Below are 6,538 nucleotides of genomic sequence, written 5' to 3' on the forward strand. Positions count from 1 at the left end.
CGACAAGGATGGGATTCAAACCCATGCATGTAGTACACAATGGATTAGCAGACCCTCACCTTAACCACTCGGCCACCTTGTCATGCCTGTTACGTCTACCAAAAGAAAATCTTTCTCAATACCAAAAAACCGCACCCGTGCTGGAAGGTCCTGGGCCATTCCTGCAGTATTGAAGTGGCTGAGTCAGATGCTGGATCATGAGAAGGGTTGGCCCTCACCAAACCACTGGTCATCAAAATGTTGGGGGTGGGGTTGGAAAGAACAGGTGCAGTCAGTGCTTTAATGTTATTCGTGTATGTGGCCCCTCTTATTCCCTTATTGCTCCTTTGAGACTAGGCTTTGGATTTAGCACCAATGGATCCCCCTGCAGCGATTCATGGTGCAATTGTTTGTCTCTCTTCTCTTTCTTCCTCAGGGCGCGCTGGACAGGTGCTCTCAAATCCAGCCCAAGCTGATCTTCTCGGGTGAAGCTGTCGTTTACAACGGCAAAGCGCATAACCGCGCGGGGAAACTACCGAGCGTGGTCAAAGATATTTCACTACGTCGCACGTGAACTCTCGCGGAGCTTGTTAGAAACCTCAAGGGTAAAACACGAGGAAATGGAGTCCAGATTCGGCAACATTACTGAACCCTGAAGATCACAGTCCGCTTGAGACCTAAGTACCCGCGCAGAGGGATCCCGCAGGGTTTGGGGCGCAGGTTTGGAGCCCAGCGTAGAGCTGGCCTCTGGGTCCCCCCACATCTTCCTGGACTCATGTCCTCTCCACGCGAAGAAGGAGAAGGGAACTCGGTGGGGGAGGAACATGTTATATGTGTTTCTACTGGCCCGGCAGGTGAAGAGAGATGTTCATTTGGCCAAAATCCACTCTTGCTTATACCCAGGAAGCCTGAGGCTGTCTGGGGTTGTGTGGGCTCACCGGACAGCAAACCATGGCCTGTTGGAGAGAAGATGATTCATAGATTGTAGTCGGAAGGGACCACAATGAATCATCGTGTCCGCCCCTCTGCCCCGGCAGGAAAGAGGGCCGAGGTCAGATGACCCCAGCCAGGTGACTATCTAGCCTCCTCTTGAAGTCCTCCAAGCTAGGTGACAGCACCACCTCTCCTGGGAGCCCACTCCAGATCCTGGCCGCCCTTACTGTGAAACATTTCTTCCTAACATCTAACCTAAATCCACTCTCAGCTAGTTTACACCCGTTGTTCCTAGTCACTCCCTGGGGCACCTTAGGAAACAGCGCTTCCCCTATTCCCCGTTGACGTCCACTAATAAATGTATAGGCGGCCACAAGATCTCCCCTCAGCCATCTCTTGTGAAGGCTGAAGAGATTCAGCTCTCTCAACCTCCCCTCGTAGGGTCTATCATGAAGGCCACTAATCATGCGAGTGGCCCTCCTCTGGACCTCTCCAGACTCCCCGCGTCCCTCTTGAAGTGCGGCGCCCAAATCTGGACGCAGTACTCCAACTGCGGCCTGAGCAGTACCACGTAGAGGGGGAGCATCACCTCCCTTGAGCTATTAGTCATGCACCTGCTCATGCATGACAGGGTGCGATTGGCCTTGTGGATGGCCTCATTACACTGCCGGCTCCTGTTCATCTTGGAGTCAATTATGACTCCAAGATCCCTCTCTGCCTCCGAGCTGCTGAGAAGGACGCTCCCCAACCTATAGGTGTGCTGGGGCTCCTCCTTCCCAGGTGGAGTACCTTGCATTTATCTTTATTAAAATTGCATCCTATTTCTCTCTGCCCATTGATCCAACCTGTCCAGGTCGGCCTGAATCTGCTCCCTGCCCTCCGGTGTACTAACTTTCCCCTATAACTTGGTATCATCAGCCAACTTGGAGAGGGTGCTCTCCACACCCTCGTTCAAATCACCGATGAAGATATTAAATAATACCGGTCCGACGACTGAACCCTGCAGGACCCCACTGCCCACCTCCCTCCAGGCCGAGAAGGACCCATCCACCACCACTCTGGGTGCGGTCCATAGCCGTAGTTTCCTGGTGTAAGCGTCCTTCATATGGAGGCAAAGTTTGGGGAGCACTTCCTGAGGTCAAAGATTTAAACAATGTGAGCCCAACAAGCCTCATCCCACAATGTTTCCGAGTTTGTTGGGGAAGTCTGAGCAAGACCCTTCCAGCTCTGCACAAGTTCGGCAGAAATGCCAGTGTTTCCTCGGAGGTGATTGTAACTCGTGCTGCCTACGGTGGTCTGTATGGAAAGGCTGATGTTTGAAACTTGCCATCTGGCCTGGTTTTACTTCTCCCCAGGGATGCTCGGGTTCAAAAAAAGTGCCATTTGCTTTAAGAAAGTACGAAATATCTGGAAATGACCTGTGAGCCTGGACTGGAAAACTCTTCCTTGTGCATACTCGAATGTACGCTCGTCTCTCTTGCACCCCAAATGTCTCTGTGTGACGTTTCGGAGGGAAGGGTGGTGACGGACATCTCGGGGAAATGGCTACAATAATTTACAGCCTTTTACCACCCGTGGGGGATAACGAGGGCCCTGAGTGCGCGTGTCCCCTCCGCCCCTTGGTGGGAAGGACAGGAGGACTTGCACCGAGGTGACCCCTTTGGTCCCCCCTGCTCCGAAACCCCTCCTGTCCATCACCAACAGGCGCTCATCCACGCGGTATCGTGCTCTTCACGGGAGCCGTCTTGGGAAGGGAATCGCCCCTGGGCGGCAGAAAATGGAAGACATTCCCAAGCCGCGCAGGGATCAGAGGGTCAGGCTGGAGCAAAAGGGCCAGCGGGGTGAACGCGGGTGCATGATAAAACACTGCGGGGTGAGACCTGCCACGCGCAGGGCAGAGAAATCCCATTATTGGGGAGGGTTGTTCCTTCCTGGTGCCTGTCCAGGCAGCTGCTCAGCTTGCTGCCAAGTGCCCCCTGCCCCAAGATCCCCCAAACTCCTGGGGCTTTCTAAGCCGCGCCCAAGATCCCCCAAACTCCTGGGGCTTTCTAAGCCTCGCCAGGGGAAAGGCCAGACTGGGAATGGGATGACAAGGTGTGTGGGGAGCACAGTGCCCACTTGGTGTTCCCACTGCGCTGCTCCACCACAACCTCTTGTGAAGTGACTACTTTTTGAGGTAGGATGTGTGTTTTGTGGGCTGGCCTGGTGTGGGCATGGCAGGTGTGGCTGCTAACATTTCCCCACTTCCCTGGAGCCCAGAGCCCCCAAAAGACACATGTGCCCAGTGCATACACTTGCCCAACTTTTACCATTTGACAGTCTGGCTCCTAGTGAAGTCAGCAGAAGGACAATCAGTGGTTCAGCCCTGATTTACACAAGTAACTCATGACAAGGCCAGGATTTGAACCCGCACATACAGAGCCCAAAGGATTAATAGCCTGTCGCTTTAAACACTACGCCACCTTATTATTAAGTCCTGGAAGCTAATTTTTACCCAGAAGCCAGCCAAAGGTTAGTTGAAGTTTGGTGACTAAATAAAAATATGACAGATGATGAAATGACAGCAAAAGTATATTCAATTACTGTTGATTGCTGTAGGCTTTTAAAGCAGCTTGATTATCCTATTGATCTCTGTCTAGTCATTGATAGAAAACGTTTTCTTTTTTTTACTTTAACTTTATAACTTAAATTAGTCGAAGGTGCGACTTGTGTTGAGTTCATACATTTCCTCTGCATGCCTCTTGTGTCTTGTACTGAAACAACACATGTAAATCATTTGAATGAAGCCAAACCTTTGAAAAGACTTAAACTGTATTGTTTTGCAGGCAGAAAGATTGTTGGGTTTTTTTGGCCTTTGGGAAGCAAAGCTGTGCTGTATTGCATGGTGATCCTGCAGTGAGGTGTATGAAAGAGAAACGTATGGAGGCTTTTCCCCTAATTTTTAAAAGAAATGATCCAGTCATTCCTACTCCTCATCATAGAAACATTGGCCCTCAATCTTATCTTTCTGGTGCGTATTTCATGCGTTTGTGGTTACTCCTGCATTTCATGAAAAGGAGAGGAGACGCAAGCTCTACCGAGAGGTAACACAGCCACCGGTTACCTAAGGACTTTGGAAAGCTGAGCTTCGTTCCAGCCTCTGCCACAGCCTGCCCTGCTGACCTTGGGCACATCCTTTTGTCCCTCTGTGCCTCGGTGCGCTGACCGTGAGTGGGAATGATCCTTCTCTACCTCACGGGGAAGTTGTGAAGATACATCCACCGTAGGCTGTAAGGCACGTGGGTGCAACGGTAATGGAGTCAGATGAGCTCCTAACGTACAAAAGATAAAATGTTAATCCTTCTGTCCCCAGACTTCTGCTTAAACTGAGTTTTTTCCAAGTTCGTAGTCAATGGCTGGACTCCTCCTTTAAAATGTCATTCCAGTGTCCAAGCTCTGTGTTAGTCAAGTATAAACTGGAATGAAAAACCAAAACAGCTGAGTTTGAACCAGTGGGCTGTAGTCCTGCTACAGGTGTCTAACCGAGATGCTCCTTTGAGATTCAATTCTTGCAAAGCCTGTCCTGCACTTACATACTCCGGTATTCTCAGTAAGCCTGTGAAACTAGTTTTGTGTGATATGGACTTGAATTCTGCTTTTAAGCTCCGGTTGGATGAACACTGCGTGTCGGCAGAGGGCAGCCGTGTGACACCTCGGGGCATGGCAGCACTGCAGGTAAAATCGAGTCATGGCTCCTGCGGGAAGCTGAGGGAGGATCAGGACTGAGAGATTGGGGAGAGAGTGGCCCTCCTGTGAGAAATGTGCCCTCACCGGTAATTGGGTGTTTCTGTCTTTGATAGATGTCCGGTGTGCGTTCGTTCTGGTGCGCAGTTGTTGTCTGGACTCCCCACGTATTTTCCATCAAGGCATTTGGTGCATTGGATGAGGTATATCACATTTCTGGAGGTGCAGCTGTGAGATCCTGGGATGCTGATGGCTCTGTTGTGGGGTGTAGTAATCGTGGAGGCGGTGGAGATGTGGGGGAAGGTTTTGCATTGCTTGTCCTGGCACGGTCTGGACCCTTTTGGTGTGTTCTGGGCTTAAGGAAGTTTGTTTCTGGTGAGGAGGTTGGCGAGGTTCGGTGCTTGTCTGAAGGCTAGGATGGGTGGCTCTGGCAAGATCTTTTTAAGAATAGGGTCTTTTTCTAATATGGGTTGCAATTTTTTGAGGATTTTCCGTACGGGTTCGAGGGAGGGGTGATACGTCATAACCAGCCGTGTGCGATTTGTGGGTGTTTTCCTTCTGTACTGCAGCAGTTCTTCACGTGGTATCCGGGTGGCTCTTCCAAATTTGTGATCTCTCTCTCTGGAGGAGTGTCCTTGCTGGGTGAAAGCCTTTTTAAGATTGGTGAGGTGGCGATCCCGGGTGTGCTCTTCAGTACAGATGCGGTGGGATCTGAGGGCTTGGCTGTATATCACAGGTTTTTTGGTGTGTTTCGGGTGATTGCTGGTTCTGTGCAGATATGTATGTTGGTCTGTGGGTTTCTTGTATACTGTGGTCTGTATTTTACCGTTCTGGTTACTGATCCTTGTGTCTAAAAAGGGGATGTTGGTGCTGGAGTATTCTAGGGAAAGTCGGATGGAGGGATGGTGACTGTTGAATTTCTGGTGGAACTCAATTAGAGATTGCAGGTTCTCAGTCCAAATGATGAAGATGTCATCGATCTATCGGAAGTACAGCAAGGGTTTGATGGTGCAGTTCTTGAGGAAGTCTTCTTCCAGGTGGCTCATAAAAAGGTTGGCATACTGTGGGGCCATTTTAGTGCCCATAGCTGTTCCCATCATCTGGAGGAAGTGTTGATTATTAAAAGTGAAATTGTTGCGTGTGAGGATGAAGTGTATAAGCTCAGTGATATCTTTGGGTCTGAGGAAGAAGAGAGGCTCTAGTAATATATCTGATAGAGCGGGAGGTTTCATGTCTTTGCCAGTCTGTCTTTTCCCCTGGGGCTCCCTGTAGGATCGTGTGGGTCTATTCATCGGCCTAGAGTAGGTCTGTGGAGGTGTCTGGTTAGTTTTACCTCCTCCTCCCCAAGTGTCAGCGGACATCACATCTTTAACAAGCTGAGCCCCCAACCCCGCGCAAAGAGAAACAGAAGCAAACCCGATCCAAGCCCTGGACAGTATTTGTACACAGATTTTACCTGCTCCAAATTCACGCTGGAGCCCAGATCGCTCGGGCTCTGCTCTTGAGCATATTGGTCAGGCTTAAACAAGCGTACAGCACAGCTCTCCAGTGCGTTCGTAACTGGGACATTCGGTTACAACAGGAACTATTCAGGCAAAAAAAGAGACAGGTGGCAATACAACCGTTGTCAAGTCTCAAGAAAACGAGCAGCTCCCATCCACGCTGCACGTGTACAAAACCGTGTAAAGCAATGACGTGTACAAATCTACTCTTCTTAAATTTCTGAGAATTACAACGAACACTGGTTTCTTTAGTGTGATACCTGGCATTGTTTTTGCCTGCAGCAGTTATCAGTCCCTGCCGGCACACTCGATGTGGCGATGCGGAGTACTCCAGATAAATGTCCGTCTGCCCAAAGTGATCTTGATTTTGTGTTTATGTTCTTCAGTCTTGAGAAAAGCTG

At 50.1% G+C, this 6,538-nt stretch overlaps 1 non-coding gene across 1 annotated transcript; it reads right to left on the reverse strand.

Moving 5' to 3' along the window:
* Nucleotides 1-82, reverse strand: TRNAS-GCU (transfer RNA serine (anticodon GCU)). The gene has a single exon. It is a non-coding gene; the product is annotated as a tRNA-Ser (tRNA).
* Between the last annotated feature and the right edge of the window lie 6,456 nt (nt 83-6,538).

Source organism: Alligator mississippiensis, unplaced genomic scaffold (genome assembly GCF_030867095.1).
Source record: "Alligator mississippiensis isolate rAllMis1 unplaced genomic scaffold, rAllMis1 scaffold_32, whole genome shotgun sequence".
Lineage (NCBI taxonomy): Eukaryota > Metazoa > Chordata > Crocodylia > Alligatoridae > Alligator > Alligator mississippiensis.